This window comes from Oncorhynchus gorbuscha, linkage group LG01 (genome assembly GCF_021184085.1).
Source record: "Oncorhynchus gorbuscha isolate QuinsamMale2020 ecotype Even-year linkage group LG01, OgorEven_v1.0, whole genome shotgun sequence".
Classification (NCBI taxonomy): domain Eukaryota; kingdom Metazoa; phylum Chordata; class Actinopteri; order Salmoniformes; family Salmonidae; genus Oncorhynchus; species Oncorhynchus gorbuscha.
Window position 1 is genome coordinate 21,007,403 of NC_060173.1, and position 20,923 is coordinate 21,028,325.

A 20,923-nucleotide genomic window follows, 5' to 3' on the forward strand; every position below is an offset into this window, starting at 1 on the left:
CCCCTAAATCATCATGATCCGTTTATCTCTGTACAATCACCTTCAAGCAGACTATTTCAAACCCCGCCCTGTTTCACTGTTGCAGACTGTATCCGTTGCTCTGATTGGAGGAGGAACCCCCCCCCCCAATCCCCGTTCGATATGGAACAAGATAGTGATCAATAGGCTATTATTGCGATATGAATATCGTGCTGGTTGTAGGAAAACAATAGATTACAGAGAGAACGTACCACTTCCTTGAATAGCTGAAAGGTGTTTTGCATACAATCTAATGTAAAATAATGTCAGGTTGTGCTGTGCCTGTGGTATTGACTGTAATAAACATCCATAATGATAAAGTAACACTTCCAGATAAATGGAAACTGTTATGAAATGGATGACATACATAAGGTTATTAGGACCATCATACTTGAGAAAAAGGACTCAGCCAATACAGTCCATATTACTCCAAGACAGTTGTTTTTATTTGATATTGAAGCCGATGTTACACTGTTTTAAATGGAGTAAAAATATTAACAAGAAACCCAATACAGTATATTGCTGTCTTTTAACTCCTTTTTTCTTTATTGATTAGTGTCTCTAATGCCAGGGCACTGTTCTGTATCGCCATCTTCCATTGATGAAGGAACTTGTGCAACAACCAAAGGAGTAGACAAAATGTTCTCCAGACACCAGTCACTAGACTAGCTTTGAACCTCACTCCTCTTCTTCATTTTCTTCTGTTCCACCCAAGGTTTCATAATACAAACAATGTAGTTGCAAACATGCTTTCACCAGCACTAACTGTGTGGATTCTAAGGGTGATTGTCCTTTGTGGTTACAGTATACACATGTCTCACCAGAATAAACCCAATTAAGTTCAATAAATCCACCGACATTTGTGAATGAATGAATAGAGAACTGTAAGAAAAATCTATCACAATGCATCTGGCTCCAATCTATAAGGAACTAGGTGTTCAGATTCCCCTTCAATAAAGCGGAGTAGTTAAACATAAGACATAATCATTACTATCGACTCAAAGGAAAGAGAGAGAGATACAGTGGATGTGAATCATGCAACTCAAACATTAGCTACATCATCAACACAAACACACGGTTTGTTCTTGGCTCTTCTTGCATTAATGTTTCAACTAGGTTAGCCAGATCATCAAAGCTTTATACAAATTGATCTGAAGGTGTAAGCGTGTGACTCACAAAATCCTTCCTATATCCTGGAAGACTTTGGTATTCATCCCTGTTCTCAGCCTGCTGGTTAGTGTCATGGTATCATATCCGACAAAGCCATATACAGGGTAGATCTATACATGGCTCTGATAACCGGAAGATAGATGCCTGGATCGAGATGTCCACTGTTATTTCTTCAATGCAAAGTCCTTATTGTGCTTGTAAAGAACAATGTTTGGAGGAGAAGGTAGTTTACCTTTGGTTTGAAACTACAGTATTTCATTCATGCCCCAGCATGATATTTGATTACCGTAATTTCCTTTGGGTTAGACATTAAACAAGCAATCTCTGACACATAAACAATGCCATGTTTAAGAAGAGCGAATTCAAATGCCTTATTTAGACAGAAACATGATACTAGGGGTCCACAGCATGGGGGGATTGTGTTATCTGAAATGTGTTAAAACTAAACTGAGGAGGGGAGTCTTGTCACACAGATCAGGGTTGAGTCAACTGGTGCAATTCTAAAGGACACATCCAGGTTCACTAACCCAGACGTCACCTCCTCATCTCCTACCTTTAGTATCAGAGTGTCTATGTCAAATCAGATTTCACCTACATGACAACATAATCAATCACCTCAGCGGTAACTGTGGTAAAAAAAAAACAGATGTAAAAAATATAATCTTTGTCTTGCAAAAAAGTTGTATAAAAAAAGCATCTCAAGTGTAGTGATGTTAGATTGGTAGTTAAAATCAAGACAACCCACCTCATCAAAGATTACCATTGTAATGCAATATCACTTCCATTCAATTAGTCTCTCCACAATGATATGATTGAGTGTAGTCTGGCCCAGGAGTGGGAAGGTGAACGGAAAGGCTCTGGAGCAACGAACCGCCCTTGCTGTCTCTGCCTGGCCGGTTCCCCTCTTTTCACTGGGATTCTTTGCCTCTAACCCTGTTACGGGGGCTGAGTCACTGGCTTGCTGGGGCTCTCTCGTGCCGTCCCTGGGGGGGGGGTGCGTCACCTGGGTGGGTTGATTCACTGTTGTGGTCGGCCTGTCTGGGTTCCCCCCCCCATTGGGTTGTACCGTGTTGGAGATCTTTGTGGGCTATACTCGGCCTTGTCTCAGGATGGTAAGTTGGTGGTTGAAGATTTCCCTCTAGTGGTGTGGGGGCTGTGCTTTGGCAAAGTGGGTGGGGTTATATCCTTCCTGTTTGGCCCTGTCCGGGGTGTCCTCGGATGGGGCCACAGTGTCTCCTGACCCCTCCTGTCTCAGCCTCCAGTATTTATGCTGCAGTAGTTTATGTGTCGGGGGCTAGGGTCAGTTTGTTTATCTGGAGTACTTCTCCTGTCCTATTCAGGTGTCCTGTGTGAATCTAAGTGTGCGTTCTCTAATTCTCTCCTTCTCTCTTTCTTTCTCTCTCTCGGAGGACCTGAGCCCTAGGACCATGCCCCAGGACTACCTGACATGATGACTCCTTGCTGTCCCCAGTCCACCTGGCCATGCTGCTGCTCCAGTTTCAACTGGCCTGGGCCCTAGGACCATGTCCCAGGACTACCTGACATGAGGACTCCTTGCTGTCCCCAGTCCACCTGGCCATGCTCCTGCTCCAGTTTCAACTGACCTGAGCCCTAGGACCGTGCCCCAGGACTACCTGACATGATGGCTCCTTGCTGTCCCCAGTCCACCTGACTGTGCTGCTGCTCCAGTTTCAACTGTTCTGCCTTATTATTATTTGACCATGCTGGTCATTTATGAACATTTGAACATCTTGGTCATGTTCTGTTATAATCTCTACCCGGCACAGCCAGAAGAGGACTGGCCACCCCACATAGCCCGGTTCCTCTCTAGGTTTCTTCCTAGGTTTTGGCCTTTCTAGGGAGTTTTTCCTAGCCACCGTGCTTTTACACCTGCATTGTTTGCTGTTTGGGGTTTTAGGCTGGGTTTCTGTACAGCACTTTGAGATATCAGCTGATGTACGAAGGGTTATATAAATAAATTTGATTTGGTCTGATTTGATTTGATATCAAATTCATTGTGTACTTCAACACTACCATGTAAAGACAGAAGCTATTACACATTTAGAGATGATCCTTACCAACTGATGCTTTTACATGGCTAATATTCTGTCTGGTCTGTTAGGCAAGTTTGTAAGCATCCCACATCACCAAAAGGAAACATTGTTAGGAAACTTGTTGTTAGGAAACAAAAAACAAAAGGAAACTTGTAGGACATAGACCATCCAAAACCTTGTTATATTCAATTGGAAATATGTCAAATGTTTTTATTTTTTGACGATGTCAATGAGAACATAACAGCCATAGTTTAGTTCGTCTAAACACCACAGCAATAATACTCATTTTGAATTTCATTTTAAAGAATGACCAACAACAATTAAATTATATCACAAAACACAAATATGAACAAAACACAAATCAATAAATAACCAAGTCAGTTAAATAGATAATAAATAATCATATAGATACAATACATTGTTTAAGTTAATAATATTTGCTAGTCTGGCGTGTGCACTGCAGTCTGGTCCTCCAGTCTATCTTTTCTGGAAAGGATCTGATGGAATTCCAGCCCAACCAGTGAGGAGCACCGCAACCCTCATCTTCTCTGTAACCCGACCAACCAGGAGAAAGTGTGGCCTGTGGAGGCGGGGCTTACTGAGGGAACACAGAAGTGGGATGCCAGGTTGAGTGAGATGGGAGACAGGAGTTTCTGGTGCTGTGTGTCTCCAGGAGGCCTGGGCCCATGGGTAGGGGCGCACTGACTAAATGCCTAGGGACCTGGGGGGTGATGCTGCTGGACCAGGCTGTTGAGTGGATCCAGGGGGCCTCTGCTGCTGCTGGAGAGGGGTGGTGTCTGGTCCTCCTGGAGGGCTGTCACAATGTTCGGACTCGGACATGGACTGCGAGGAGGACGGGAGGGAGAAGAGAGTAGAGCGAAAGAGGACAGGATAGCAGGGAATATAGTAAAAAGGACATGTATCCCAATGATGCTATAAAGTGCTCATGGGTGGTCCTGTAGCTCAGTTGGTAGAGCATGGCGCTTGTAATGCCAGGGAAGTGGGTTCAATCCCCGGGACCACCCATACGTAGAATGTATGCACACATGACTGTAAGTCGCTTTGGATAAAAGCGTCTGCTAAATGGCATATATATATATATATATATATATAGAAATCAACAAACAAACAAATAGGAGGGACCAAAACTGTTCCCAGAAACAACAGCGATGGAAATTGTTAAAATATCAGGAAAGGTGTAGCACATTTAAAATATTTTGGGAGAACCAACTTGGTCAAACAACACTATGAATAAGAAAATAAATAGACAGGACATTAGATTTGTTAGCAGTTACGCATTTGCCTGTAGTGACGATTCAGAGGTAATGAGATACCTACTGTATGGGTGGGTTATAGAGGGCTGAGGGTGGGGACTGTAGTGACGATTCAGAGGTAATGAGATACCTACTGTATGGGTGGGTTATAGAGGGCTGAGGGTGGGGACTGTAGTGACGATTCAGAGGTAATGAGATACCTACTGTATGGGTGGGTTATAGAGGGCTGAGGGTGGGGACTGTGGGGAGTGACGATTCAGAGGTAATGAGATACCTACTGTATGGGTGGGTTATAGAGGGCTGAGGGTGGGGACTGTAGTGACGATTCAGAGGTAATGAGATACCTACTGTATGGGTGGGTTATAGAGGGCTGAGGGTGGGGACTGTAGTGACGATTCAGAGGTAATGAGATACCTACTGTATGGGTGGGTTATAGAGGGCTGAGGGTGGGGACTGTAGTGACGATTCAGAGGTAATGAGATACCTACTGTATGGGTGGGTTATAGAGGGCTGAGGGTGGGGACTGTAGTGACGATTCAGAGGTAATGAGATACCTACTGTATGGGTGGGTTATAGAGGGCTGAGGTTGGGGACTGTAGTGACGATTCAGAGGTAATGAGATACCTACTGTATGGGTGGGTTATAGAGGGCTGAGGGTGGGGACTGTAGTGACGATTCAGAGGTAATGAGATACCTACTGTATGGGTGGGTTATAGAGGGCTGAGGGTGGGGACTGTAGTGACGATTCAGAGGTAATGAGATACCTACTGTATGGGTGGGTTATAGAGGGCTGAGGGTGGGGACTGTAGTGACGATTCAGAGGTAATGAGATACCTACTGTATGGGTGGGTTATAGAGGGCGAGGGTGGGGACTGTAGTGACGATTCAGAGGTAATGAGATACCTACTGTATGGGTGGGTTATAGAGGGCGAGGGTGGGGACTGTAGTGACGATTCAGAGGTAATGAGATACCTACTGTATGGGTGGGTTATAGAGGGCGAGGGTGGGGACTGTAGTGACGATTCAGAGGTAATGAGATACCTACTGTATGGGTGGGTTATAGAGGGCTGAGGTTTGGGGACTGTAGTGACGATTCAGAGGTAATGAGATACCTACTGTATGGGTGGGTTATAGAGGGCTGAGGTTGGGGACTGTAGTGACGATTCAGAGGTAATGATATACCTACTGTATGGGTGGGTTATAGAGGGCTGAGGGTGGGGACTGTAGTGACGATTCAGAGGTAATGAGATACCTACTGTATGGGTGGGTTATAGAGGGCGAGGGTGGGGACTGTAGTGACGATTCAGAGATAATGAGATACCTACTGTATGGGTGGGTTATAGAGGGCGAGGGTGGGGACTGTAGTGACGATTCAGAGGTAATGAGATACCTACTGTATGGGTGGGTTATAGAGGGCGAGGGTGGGGACTGTAGTGATGATTCAGAGGTAATGAGATACCTACTGTATGGGTGGGTTATAGAGGGCTGAGGGTGGGAACTGTAGTGACGATTCAGAGGTAATGAGATACCTACTGTATGGGTGGGTTATAGAGGGCGAGGGTGGGGACTGTAGTGACAATTCAGAGGTAATGAGATACCTACTGTATGGGTGGGTTATAGAGGGCTGAGGTTGGGGACTGTAGTGACGATTCAGAGGTAATGAGATACCTACTGTATGGGTGGGTTATAGAGGGCTGAGGGTGGGGACTGTAGTGACGATTCAGAGGTAATGAGATACCTACTGTATGGGTGGGTTATAGAGGGCTGAGGGTGGGGACTGTAGTGACGATTCAGAGGTAATGAGATACCTACTGTATGGGTGGGTTATAGAGGGCGAGGGTGGGGACTGTAGTGACGATTCAGAGGTAATGAGATACCTACTGTATGGGTGGGTTATAGAGGGCTGAGGGTGGGGACTGTAGTGACGATTCAGAGGTAATGAGATACCTACTGTATGGGTGGGTTATAGAGGGCTGAGGGTGGGGACTGTAGTGACGATTCAGAGGTAATGAGATACCTACTGTATGGGTGGGTTATAGAGGGCTGAGGGTGGGGACTGTAGTGACGATTCAGAGGTAATGAGATACCTACTGTATGGGTGGGTTATAGAGGGCGAGGGTGGGGACTGTAGTGACGATTCAGAGGTAATGAGATACCTACTGTATGGGTGGGTTATAGAGGGCGAGGGTGGGGACTGTAGTGACGATTCAGAGGTAATGAGATACCTACTGTATGGGTGGGTATGGGTGGGTTATAGAGGGCTGAGGGTGGGGACTGTAGTGACGATTCAGAGGTAATGAGATACCTACTGTATGGGTGGGTTATAGAGGGCGAGGGTGGGGACTGTAGTGACGATTCAGAGGTAATGAGATACCTACTGTATGGGTGGGTTATAGAGGGCTGAGGTTGGGGACTGTAGTGACGATTCAGAGGTAATGAGATACCTACTGTATGGGTGGGTTATAGAGGGCTGAGGGTGGGGACTGTAGTGACGATTCAGAGGTAATGAGATACCTACTGTATGGGTGGGTTATAGAGGGCGAGGGTGGGGACTGTAGTGACGATTCAGAGGTAATGAGATACCTACTGTATGGGTGGGTTATAGAGGGCGAGGGTGGGGACTGTAGTGACGATTCAGAGGTAATGAGATACCTACTGTATGGGTGGGTTATAGAGGGCTGAGGGTGGGGACTGTAGTGACGATTCAGAGGTAATGAGATACCTAATGTATGGGTGGGTTATAGAGGGCTGAGGGTGGGGACTGTAGTGACGATTCAGAGGTAATGAGATACCTACTGTATGGGTGGGTTATAGAGGGCGAGGGTGGGGACTGTAGTGACGATTCAGAGGTAATGAGATACCTACTGTATGGGTGGGTTATAGAGGGCGAGGGTGGGGACTGTAGTGACGATTCAGAGGTAATGAGATACCTACTGTATGGGTGGGTTATAGAGGGCTGAGGGTGGGGACTGTAGTGACGATTCAGAGGTAATGAGATACCTACTGTATGGGTGGGTTATAGAGGGCTGAGGTTGGGGACTGTAGTGACGATTCAGAGGTAATGAGATACCTACTGTATGGGTGGGTTATAGAGGGCGAGGGTGGGGACTGTAGTGACGATTCAGAGGTAATGAGATACCTACTGTATGGGTGGGTTATAGAGGGCTGAGGTTGGGGACTGTAGTGACGATTCAGAGGTAATGAGATACCTACTGTATGGGTGGGTTATAGAGGGCTGAGGTTGGGGACTGTAGTGACGATTCAGAGGTAATGAGATACCTACTGTATGGGTGGGTTATAGAGGGCTGAGGTTTGGGACTGTAGTGACGATTCAGAGGTAATGAGATACCTACTGTATGGGTGGGTTATAGAGGGCGAGGGTGGGGACTGTAGTGACGATTCAGAGGTAATGAGATACCTACTGTATGGGTGGGTTATAGAGGGCGAGGGTGGGGACTGTAGTGACGATTCAGAGGTAATGAGATACCTACTGTATGGGTGGGTTAGAGGGCTGAGGTTGGGGACTGTAGTGACGATTCAGAGGTAATGAGATACCTACTGTATGGGTGGGTTATAGAGGGCTGAGGTTGGGGACTGTAGTGACGATTCAGAGGTAATGAGATACCTACTGTATGGGTGGGTTATAGAGGGCTGAGGTTGGGGACTGTAGTGACGATTCAGAGGTAATGAGATACCTACTGTATGGGTGGGTTATAGAGGGCGAGGGTGGGGACTGTAGTGACGATTCAGAGGTAATGAGATACCTACTGTATGGGTGGGTTATAGAGGGCTGAGGTTGGGGACTGTAGTGACGATTCAGAGGTAATGAGATACCTACTGTATGGGTGGGTTATAGAGGGCTGAGGGTGGGGACTGTAGTGACGATTCAGAGGTAATGAGATACCTACTGTATGGGTGGGTTATAGAGGGCGAGGGTGGGGACTGTAGTGACGATTCAGAGGTAATGAGATACCTACTGTATGGGTGGGTTATAGAGGGCTGAGGTTGGGGACTGTAGTGACGATTCAGAGGTAATGAGATACCTACTGTATGGGTGGGTTATAGAGGGCTGAGGTTGGGGACTGTAGTGACGATTCAGAGGTAATGAGATACCTAATGTATGGGTGGGTTATAGAGGGCTGAGGTTGGGGACTGTAGTGTCGATTCAGAGGTAATGAGATACCTACTGTATGGGTGGGTTATAGAGGGCTGAGGGTGGGGACTGTAGTGACGATTCAGAGGTAATGAGATACCTACTGTATGGGTGGGTTATAGAGGGCTGAGGGTGGGGACTGTAGTGACGATTCAGAGGTAATGTGATACCTACTGTATGGGTGGGTTATAGAGGGCGAGGGTGGGGACTGTAGTGACGATTCAGAGGTAATGAGATACCTACTGTATGGGTGGGTTATAGAGGGCTGAGGGTGGGGACTGTAGTGACGATTCAGAGGTAATGTGATACCTACTGTATGGGTGGGTTATAGAGGGCGAGGGTGGGGACTGTAGTGACGATTCAGAGGTAATGAGATACCTACTGTATGGGTGGGTTATAGAGGGCGAGGGTGGGGACTGTAGTGACGATTCAGAGGTAATGAGATACCTACTGTATGGGTGGGTTATAGAGGGCGAGGGTGGGGACTGTAGTGACGATTCAGAGGTAATGAGATACCTACTGTATGGGTGGGTTATAGAGGGCTGAGGGTGGGGACTGTAGTGACGATTCAGAGGTAATGAGATACCTACTGTATGGGTGGGTTATAGAGGGCTGAGGTTGGGGACTGTAGTGACGATTCAGAGGTAATGAGATACCTACTGTATGGGTGGGTTATAGAGGGCTGAGGTTGGGGACTGTAGTGACGATTCAGAGGTAATGAGATACCTACTGTATGGGTGGGTTATAGAGGGCGAGGGTGGGGACTGTAGTGACGATTCAGAGGTAATGAGATACCTACTGTATGGGTGGGTTATAGAGGGCTGAGGGTGGGGACTGTAGTGACGATTCAGAGGTAATGAGATACCTACTGTATGGGTGGGTTATAGAGGGCTGAGGGTGGGGACTGTAGTGACGATTCAGAGGTAATGAGATACCTACTGTATGGGTGGGTTATAGAGGGCGAGGGTGGGGACTGTAGTGACGATTCAGAGGTAATGAGATACCTACTGTATGGGTGGGTTATAGAGGGCTGTATGGGTGGGTTATAGAGGGTGGGGACTGTAGTGACGATTCAGAGGTAATGAGATACCTACTGTATGGGTGGGTTATAGAGGGCGAGGGTGGGGACTGTAGTGACGATTCAGAGGTAATGAGATACCTACTGTATGGGTGGGTTATAGAGGGCTGAGGTTGGGGACTGTAGTGACGATTCAGAGGTAATGAGATACCTACTGTATGGGTGGGTTATAGAGGGCTGAGGTTGGGGACTGTAGTGACGATTCAGAGGTAATGAGATACCTACTGTATGGGTGGGTTATAGAGGGCGAGGGTGGGGACTGTAGTGACGATTCAGAGGTAATGAGATACCTACTGTATGGGTGGGTTATAGAGGGCTGAGGTTGGGGACTGTAGTGACGATTCAGAGGTAATGAGATACCTACTGTATGGGTGGGTTATAGAGGGCGAGGGTGGGGACTGTAGTGACGATTCAGAGGTAATGAGATACCTACTGTATGGGTGGGTTATAGAGGGCTGAGGTTGGGGACTGTAGTGACGATTCAGAGGTAATGAGATACCTACTGTATGGGTGGGTTATAGAGGGCTGAGGTTGTTGGGGACTGTAGTGACGATTCAGAGGTAATGAGATACCTACTGTATGGGTGGGTTATAGAGGGCTGAGGTTGGGGACTGTAGTGACGATTCAGAGGTAATGAGATACCTACTGTATGGGTGGGTTATAGAGGGCTGAGGGTGGGGACTGTAGTGACGATTCAGAGGTAATGAGATACCTACTGTATGGGTGGGTTATAGAGGGCGAGGGTGGGGACTGTAGTGACGATTCAGAGGTAATGAGATACCTACTGTATGGGTGGGTTAGAGAGGGCTGAGGTTGGGGACTGTAGTGACGATTCAGAGGTAATGAGATACCTACTGTATGGGTGGGTTATAGAGGGCTGAGGTTGGGGACTGTAGTGACGATTCAGAGGTAATGAGATACCTACTGTATGGGTGGGTTATAGAGGGCTGAGGGTGGGGACTGTAGTGACGATTCAGAGGTAATGAGATACCTACTGTATGGGTGGGTTATAGAGGGCGAGGGTGGGGACTGTAGTGACGATTCAGAGGTAATGAGATACCTACTGTATGGGTGGGTTATAGAGGGCGAGGGTGGGGACTGTAGTGACGATTCAGAGGTAATGAGATACCTACTGTATGGGTGGGTTATAGAGGGCTGAGGGTGGGGACTGTAGTGACGATTCAGAGGTAATGAGATACCTACTGTATGGGTGGGTTATAGAGGGCTGAGGTTGGGGACTGTAGTGTTATCTGAGGGTGGGGATTCAGAGGTAATGAGATACCTACTGTATGGGTGGGTTATAGAGGGCTGAGGGTGGGGACTGTAGTGACGATTCAGAGGTAATGAGATACCTACTGTATGGGTGGGTTATAGAGGGCTGAGGGTGGGGACTGTAGTGACGATTCAGAGGTAATGAGATACCTACTGTATGGGTGGGTTATAGAGGGCGAGGGTGGGGACTGTAGTGACGATTCAGAGGTAATGAGATACCTACTGTATGGGTGGGTTATAGAGGGCGAGGGTGGGGACTGTAGTGACGATTCAGAGGTAATGAGATACCTACTGTATGGGTGGGTTATAGAGGGCGAGGGTGGGGACTGTAGTGACGATTCAGAGGTAATGAGATACCTACTGTATGGGTGGGTTATAGAGGGCTGAGGTTGGGGACTGTAGTGACGATTCAGAGGTAATGAGATACCTACTGTATGGGTGGGTTATAGAGGGCTGAGGTTGGGGACTGTAGTGACGATTCAGAGGTAATGAGATACCTACTGTATGGGTGGGTTATAGAGGGCTGAGGGTGGGGACTGTAGTGACGATTCAGAGGTAATGAGATACCTACTGTATGGGTGGGTTATAGAGGGCTGAGGTTGGGGACTGTAGTGACGATTCAGAGGTAATGAGATACCTACTGTATGGGTGGGGGTTATAGAGGTAATGGCTGATGGGTTGGGGACTGTAGTGACGATTCAGAGGTAATGAGATACCTACTGTATGGGTGGGTTATAGAGGGCTGAGGTTGGGGACTGTAGTGACGATTCAGAGGTAATGAGATACCTACTGTATGGGTGGGTTATAGAGGGCGAGGGTGGGGACTGTAGTGACGATTCAGAGGTAATGAGATACCTACTGTATGGGTGGGTTATAGAGGGCGAGGGTGGGGGGTGGGGACTGTAGTGACGATTCAGAGGTAATGAGATACCTACTGTATGGGTGGGTTAGATTCAGAGGGCTGAGGTTGGGGACTGTAGTGACGATTCAGAGGTAATGAGATACCTACTGTATGGGTGGGTTATAGAGGGCTGAGGTTGGGGACTGTAGTGACGATTCAGAGGTAATGAGATACCTACTGTATGGGTGGGTTATAGAGGGCTGAGGTTGGGGACTGTAGTGACGATTCAGAGGTAATGAGATACCTACTGTATGGGTGGGTTATAGAGGGCGAGGGTGGGGACTGTAGTGACGATTCAGAGGTAATGAGATACCTACTGTATGGGTGGGTTATAGAGGGCGAGGGTGGGGACTGTAGTGACGATTCAGAGGTAATGAGATACCTACTGTATGGGTGGGTTATAGAGGGCTGAGGGTGGGGACTGTAGTGACGATTCAGAGGTAATGAGATACCTACTGTATGGGTGGGTTATAGAGGGCTGAGGTTGGGGACTGTAGTGTCGATTCAGAGGTAATGAGATACCTACTGTATGGGTGGGTTATAGAGGGCTGAGGGTGGGGACTGTAGTGACGATTCAGAGGTAATGAGATACCTACTGTATGGGTGGGTTATAGAGGGCTGAGGGTGGGGACTGTAGTGACGATTCAGAGGTAATGTGATACCTACTGTATGGGTGGGTTATAGAGGGCGAGGGTGGGGACTGTAGTGACGATTCAGAGGTAATGAGATACCTACTGTATGGGTGGGTTATAGAGGGCGAGGGTGGGGACTGTAGTGACGATTCAGAGGTAATGAGATACCTACTGTATGGGTGGGTTATAGAGGGCTGAGGTGGGGACTGTAGTGACGATTCAGAGGTAATGAGATACCTACTGTATGGGTGGGTTATAGAGGGCTGAGGTTGGGGACTGTAGTGACGATTCAGAGGTAATGAGATACCTACTGTATGGGTGGGTTATAGAGGGCTGAGGTTGGGGACTGTAGTGACGATTCAGAGGTAATGAGATACCTACTGTATGGGTGGGTTATAGAGGGCGAGGGTGGGGACTGTAGTGACGATTCAGAGGTAATGAGATACCTACTGTATGGGTGGGTTATAGAGGGCTGAGGTTGGGGACTGTAGTGACGATTCAGAGGTAATGAGATACCTACTGTATGGGTGGGTTATAGAGGGCTGAGGTTGGGGACTGTAGTGACGATTCAGAGGTAATGAGATACCTACTGTATGGGTGGGTTATAGAGGGCTGAGGTTGGGGACTGTAGTGACGATTCAGAGGTAATGAGATACCTACTGTATGGGTGGGTTATAGAGGGCTGAGGGTGGGGACTGTAGTGACGATTCAGAGGTAATGAGATACCTACTGTATGGGTGGGTTATAGAGGGCGAGGGTGGGGACTGTAGTGACGATTCAGAGGTAATGAGATACCTACTGTATGGGTGGGTTATAGAGGGCTGAGGTTGGGGACTGTAGTGACGATTCAGAGGTAATGAGATACCTACTGTATGGGTGGGTTATAGAGGGCTGAGGTTGGGGACTGTAGTGACGATTCAGAGGTAATGAGATACCTACTGTATGGGTGGGTTATAGAGGGCTGAGGGTGGGGACTGTAGTGACGATTCAGAGGTAATGAGATACCTACTGTATGGGTGGGTTATAGAGGGCTGAGGTTGGGGACTGTAGTGTCGATTCAGAGGTAATGAGATACCTACTGTATGGGTGGGTTATAGAGGGCTGAGGGTGGGGACTGTAGTGACGATTCAGAGGTAATGAGATACCTACTGTATGGGTGGGTTATAGAGGGCTGAGGGTGGGGACTGTAGTGACGATTCAGAGGTAATGAGATACCTACTGTATGGGTGGGTTATAGAGGGCGAGGGTGGGGACTGTAGTGACGATTCAGAGGTAATGAGATACCTACTGTATGGGTGGGTTATAGAGGGCGAGGGTGGGGACTGTAGTGACGATTCAGAGGTAATGAGATACCTACTGTATGGGTGGGTTATAGAGGGCGAGGGTGGGGACTGTAGTGACGATTCAGAGGTAATGGTAATGAGATACCTACTGTATGGGTGGGTTATAGAGGGCTGAGGTGGGGACTGTAGTGACGATTCAGAGGTAATGAGATACCTACTGTATGGGTGGGTTATAGAGGGCTGAGGTTGGGGACTGTAGTGACGATTCAGAGGTAATGAGATACCTACTGTATGGGTGGGTTATAGAGGGCTGAGGTTGGGGACTGTAGTGACGATTCAGAGGTAATGAGATACCTACTGTATGGGTGGGTTATAGAGGGCTGAGGTTGGGGACTGTAGTGACGATTCAGAGGTAATGAGATACCTACTGTATGGGTGGGTTATAGAGGGCTGAGGGTGGGGACTGTAGTGACGATTCAGAGGTAATGAGATACCTACTGTATGGGTGGGTTATAGAGGGCTGAGGGTGGGGACTGTAGTGACGATTCAGAGGTAATGAGATACCTACTGTATGGGTGGGTTATAGAGGGCTGAGGTTGGGGACTGTAGTGACGATTCAGAGGTAATGAGATACCTACTGTATGGGTGGGTTATAGAGGGCTGAGGATGGGGACTGTAGTGACGATTCAGAGGTAATGAGATACCTACTGTATGGGTGGGTTATAGAGGGCTGAGGGTGGGGACTGTAGTGACGATTCAGAGGTAATGAGATACCTACTGTATGGGTGGGTTATAGAGGGCTGAGGGTGGGGACTGTAGTGACGATTCAGAGGTAATGAGATACCTACTGTATGGGTGGGTTATAGAGGGCTGAGGTTGGGGACTGTAGTGACGATTCAGAGGTAATGAGATACCTACTGTATGGGTGGGTTATAGAGGGCTGAGGGTGGGGACTGTAGTGACGATTCAGAGGTAATGAGATACCTACTGTTTGGGTGGGTTATAGAGGGCGAGGGTGGGGACTGTAGTGACGATTCAGAGGTAATGAGATACCTACTGTATGGGTGGGTTATAGAGGGCGAGGGTGGGGACTGTAGTGACGATTCAGAGGTAATGAGATACCTACTGTATGGGTGGGTTATAGAGGGCGAGGGTGGGGACTGTAGTGACGATTCAGAGGTAATGAGATACCTACTGTATGGGTGGGTTATAGAGGGCGAGGGTGGGGACTGTAGTGACGATTCAGAGGTAATGAGATACCTACTGTATGGGTGGGTTATAGAGGGCTGAGGTTGGGGACTGTAGTGACGATTCAGAGGTAATGAGATACCTACTGTATGGGTGGGTTATAGAGGGCTGAGGTTGGGGACTGTAGTGACGATTCAGAGGTAATGAGATACCTACTGTATGGGTGGGTTATAGAGGGCTGAGGTTGGGGACTGTAGTGACGATTCAGAGGTAATGAGATACCTACTGTATGGGTGGGTTATAGAGGGCGAGGGTGGGGACTGTAGTGACGATTCAGAGGTAATGAGATACCTACTGTATGGGTGGGTTATAGAGGGCGAGGGTGGGGACTGTAGTGACGATTCAGAGGTAATGAGATACCTACTGTATGGGTGGGTTAGAGGGCTGAGGTTGGGGACTGTAGTGACGATTCAGAGGTAATGAGATACCTACTGTATGGGTGGGTTATAGAGGGCTGAGGTTGGGGACTGTAGTGACGATTCAGAGGTAATGAGATACCTACTGTATGGGTGGGTTATAGAGGGCTGAGGTTGGGGACTGTAGTGACGATTCAGAGGTAATGAGATACCTACTGTATGGGTGGGTTATAGAGGGCGAGGGTGGGGACTGTAGTGACGATTCAGAGGTAATGAGATACCTACTGTATGGGTGGGTTATAGAGGGCGAGGGTGGGGACTGTAGTGACGATTCAGAGGTAATGAGATACCTACTGTATGGGTGGGTTATAGAGGGCTGAGGGCTGAGGGTGGGGACTGTAGTGACGATTCAGAGGTAATGAGATACCTACTGGGTTATGGGTGGGGTTATAGATTCAGAGGTAATGAGATACCTACTGTATGGGGGGACTGTAGGGTGGGGACTCGATTCAGAGGTAATGAGATACCTACTGTATGGGTGGGTTATAGAGGGCTGAGGGTGGGGACTGTAGTGACGATTCAGAGGTAATGAGATACCTACTGTATGGGTGGGTTATAGAGGGCTGAGGGTGGGGACTGTAGTGACGATTCAGAGGTAATGTGATACCTACTGTATGGGTGGGTTATAGAGGGCTGAGGATGGGGACTGTAGTGACGATTCAGAGGTAATGAGATACCTACTGTATGGGTGGGTTATAGAGGGCGAGGGTGGGGACTGTAGTGACGATTCAGAGGTAATGAGATACCTACTGTATGGGTGGGTTATAGAGGGCTGAGGGTGGGGACTGTAGTGACGATTCAGAGGTAATGAGATACCTACTGTATGGGTGGGTTATAGAGGGCTGAGGTTGGGGACTGTAGTGACGATTCAGAGGTAATGAGATACCTACTGTATGGGTGGGTTATAGAGGGCTGAGGTTGGGGACTGTAGTGACGATTCAGAGGTAATGAGATACCTACTGTATGGGTGGGTTATAGAGGGCTGAGGGTGGGGACTGTAGTGACGATTCAGAGGTAATGAGATACCTACTGTATGGGTGGGTTATAGAGGGCTGAGGTTGGGGACTGTAGTGACGATTCAGAGGTAATGAGATACCTACTGTATGGGTGGGTTATAGAGGGCTGAGGTTGGGGACTGTAGTGACGATTCAGAGGTAATGAGATACCTACTGTATGGGTGGGTTATAGAGGGCTGAGGTTGGGGACTGTAGTGACGATTCAGAGGTAATGAGATACCTACTGTATGGGTGGGTTATAGAGGGCGAGGGTGGGGACTGTAGTGACGATTCAGAGGTAATGAGATACCTACTGTATGGGTGGGTTATAGAGGGCGAGGGTGGGGACTGTAGTGACGATTCAGAGGTAATGAGATACCTACTGTATGGGTGGGTTAGAGGGCTGAGGTTGGGGACTGTAGTGACGATTCAGAGGTAATGAGATACCTACTGTATGGGTGGGTTATAGAGGGCTGAGGTTGGGGACTGTAGTGACGATTCAGAGGTAATGAGATACCTACTGTATGGGTGGGTTATAGAGGGCGGAGGTGGGGACTGTAGTGACGATTCAGAGGTAATGAAATACCTACTGTATGGGTGGGTTATAGAGGGCTGAGGTTGGGGACTGTAGTGTCGATTCAGAGGTAATGAGATACCTACTGTATGGGTGGGTTATAGAGGGCTGAGGGTGGGGACTGTAGTGACGATTCAGAGGTAATGAGATACCTACTGTATGGGTGGGTTATAGAGGGCTGAGGGTGGGGACTGTAGTGACGATTCAGAGGTAATGAGATACCTACTGTATGGGTGGGTTATAGAGGGCGAGGGTGGGGACTGTAGTGACGATTCAGAGGTAATGAGATACCTACTGTATGGGTGGGTTATAGAGGGCGAGGGTGGGGACTGTAGTGACGATTCAGAGGTAATGAGATACCTACTGTATGGGTGGGTTATAGAGGGCTGAGGGTGGGGACTGTAGTGACGATTCAGAGGTAATGAGATACCTACTGTATGGGTGGGTTATAGAGGGCTGAGGGTGGGGACTGTAGTGACGATTCAGAGGTAATGAGATACCTACTGTATGGGTGGGTTATAGAGGGCTGAGGGTGGGGACTGTAGTGACGATTCAGAGGTAATGTGATACCTACTGTATGGGTGGGTTATTGAGGGCGAGGATGGGGACTGTAGTGACGATTCAGAGGTAATGAGATACCTACTGTATGGGTGGGTTATAGAGGGCGAGGGTGGGGACTGTAGTGACGATTCAGAGGTAATGAGATACCTACTGTATGGGTGGGTTATAGAGGGCGAGGGTGGGGACTGTAGTGACGATTCAGAGGTAATGAGATACCTACTGTATGGGTGGGTTATAGAGGGCTGAGGTTGGGGACTGTAGTGACGATTCAGAGGTAATGAGATACCTACTGTATGGGTGGGTTATAGAGGGCTGAGGTTGGGGACTGTAGTGACGATTCAGAGGTAATGAGATACCTACTGTATGGGTGGGTTATAGAGGGCGAGGGTGGGGACTGTAGTGACGATTCAGAGGTAATGAGATACCTACTGTATGGGTGGGTTATAGAGGGCTGAGGTTGGGGACTGTAGTGACGATTCAGAGGTAATGAGATACCTACTGTATGGGTGGGTTATAGAGGGCTGAGGTTGGGGACTGTAGTGACGATTCAGAGGTAATGAGATACCTACTGTATGGGTGGGTTATAGAGGGCTGAGGTTGGGGACTGTAGTGACGATTCAGAGGTAATGAGATACCTACTGTATGGGTGGGTTATAGAGGGCGAGGGTGGGGACTGTGACGATTCAGTGATGAGATTCAGAGGTAATGAGATACCTACTGTATGGGTGGGTTATAGAGTTATAGAGGGCGAGGGTGGGGACTGTAGTGACGATTCAGAGGTAATGAGATACCTACTGTATGGGTGGGTTAGAGGGCTGAGGTTGGGGACTGTAGTGACGATTCAGAGGTAATGAGATACCTACTGTATGGGTGGGTTATAGAGGGCTGAGGGTGGGGACTGTAGTGACGATTCAGAGGTAATGTGATACCTACTGTATGGGTGGGTTATAGAGGGCGAGGATGGGGACTGTAGTGACGATTCAGAGGTAATGAGATACCTACTGTATGGGTGGGTTATAGAGGGCGAGGGTGGGGACTGTAGTGACGATTCAGAGGTAATGAGATACCTACTGTATGGGTGGGTTATAGAGGGCGAGGGTGGGGACTGTAGTGACGATTCAGAGGTAATGAGATACCTACTGTATGGGTGGGTTATAGAGGGCTGAGGTTGGGGACTGTAGTGACGATTCAGAGGTAATGAGATACCTACTGTATGGGTGGGTTATAGAGGGCTGAGGTTGGGGACTGTAGTGACGATTCAGAGGTAATGAGATACCTACTGTATGGGTGGGTTATAGAGGGCGAGGGTGGGGACTGTAGTGACGATTCAGAGGTAATGAGATACCTACTGTATGGGTGGGTTATAGAGGGCTGAGGTTGGGGACTGTAGTGACGATTCAGAGGTAATGAGATACCTACTGTATGGGTGGGTTATAGAGGGCTGAGGTTGGGGACTGTAGTGACGATTCAGAGGTAATGAGATACCTACTGTATGGGTGGGTTATAGAGGGCTGAGGTTGGGGACTGTAGTGACGATTCAGAGGTAATGAGATACCTACTGTATGGGTGGGTTATAGAGGGCGAGGGTGGGGACTGTAGTGACGATTCAGAGGTAATGAGATACCTACTGTATGGGTGGGTTATAGAGGGCGAGGGTGGGGACTGTAGTGACGATTCAGAGGTAATGAGATACCTACTGTATGGGTGGGTTAGAGGGCTGAGGTTGGGGACTGTAGTGACGATTCAGAGGTAATGAGATACCTACTGTATGGGTGGGTTATAGAGGGCTGAGGTTGGGGACTGTAGTGACGATTCAGAGGTAATGAGATACCTACTGTATGGGTGGGTTATAGAGGGCGGAGGGTGGGGACTGTAGTGACGATTCAGAGGTAATGAAATACCTACTGTATGGGTGGGTTATAGAGGGCTGAGGTTGGGGACTGTAGTGTCGATTCAGAGGTAATGAGATACCTACTGTATGGGTGGGTTATAGAGGGCTGAGGGTGGGGACTGTAGTGACGATTCAGAGGTAATGAGATACCTACTGTATGGGTGGGTTATAGAGGGCTGAGGGTGGGGACTGTAGTGACGATTCAGAGGTAATGTGATACCTACTGTATGGGTGGGTTATAGAGGGCGAGGGTGGGGACTGTAGTGACGATTCAGAGGTAATGAGATACCTACTGTATGGGTGGGTTATAGAGGGCGAGGGTGGGGACTGTAGTGACGATTCAGAGGTAATGAGATACCTACTGTATGGGTGGGTTATAGAGGGCGAGGGTGGGGACTGTAGTGACGATTCAGAGGTAATGAGATACCTACTGTATGGGTGGGTTATAGAGGGCTGAGGGTGGGGACTGTAGTGACGATTCAGAGGTAATGAGATACCTACTGTATGGGTGGGTTATAGAGGGCTGAGGTTGGGGACTGTAGTGACGATTCAGAGGTAATGAGATACCTACTGTATGGGTGGGTTATAGAGGGCTGAGGTTGGGGACTGTAGTGACGATTCAGAGGTAATGAGATACCTACTGTATGGGTGGGTTATAGAGGGCTGAGGTTGGGGACTGTAGTGACGATTCAGAGGTAATGAGATACCTACTGTATGGGTGGGTTATAGAGGGCTGAGGGTGGGGACTGTAGTGACGATTCAGAGGTAATGAGATACCTACTGTATGGGTGGGTTATAGAGGGCTGAGGGTGGGGACTGTAGTGACGATTCAGAGGTAATGAGATACCTACTGTATGGTTGGGGACTGTAGTGACGATTCAGAGGTAATGAGGTGTGGGTTATAGAGGGCTGAGGTTGGGGACTGTAGTGACGATTCAGAGGTAATGAGATACCTACTGTATGGGTGGGTTATAGAGGGCTGAGGATGGGGACTGTAGTGACGATTCAGAGGTAATGAGATACCTACTGTATGGGTGGGTTATAGAGGGCTGAGGGTGGGGACTGTAGTGACGATTCAGAGGTAATGAGATACCTACTGTATGGGTGGGTTATAGAGGGCTGAGGGTGGGGACTGTAGTGACGATTCAGAGGTAATGAGATACCTACTGTATGGGTGGGTTATAGAGGGCTGAGGTTGGGGACTGTAGTGACGATTCAGAGGTAATGAGATACCTACTGTATGGGTGGGTTATAGAGGGCTGAGGGTGGGGACTGTAGTGACGATTCAGAGGTAATGAGATACCTACTGTATGGGTGGGTTATAGAGGGCGAGGGTGGGGACTGTAGTGACGATTCAGAGGTAATGAGATACCTACTGTATGGGTGGGTTATAGAGGGCGAGG

The 20,923-nt window shown here is 48.2% G+C and overlaps 1 protein-coding gene across 1 annotated transcript in view; it reads right to left on the minus strand.

Annotated features, from left to right (window-relative positions):
* Nucleotides 1-3,083: 3,083 nt before the first annotated feature.
* The window catches only part of LOC124034596 (protein bicaudal D homolog 1-like), a 105,900-nt gene continuing 88,060 nt past the window's right edge, over nucleotides 3,084-20,923 (minus strand). Inside the window, exon 10 of the mRNA XM_046348012.1 lies at nucleotides 3,084-4,085. The gene's annotated coding sequence lies outside the window, so the exon portion shown is untranslated. The remainder of the gene's footprint in view (nucleotides 4,086-20,923) is intronic.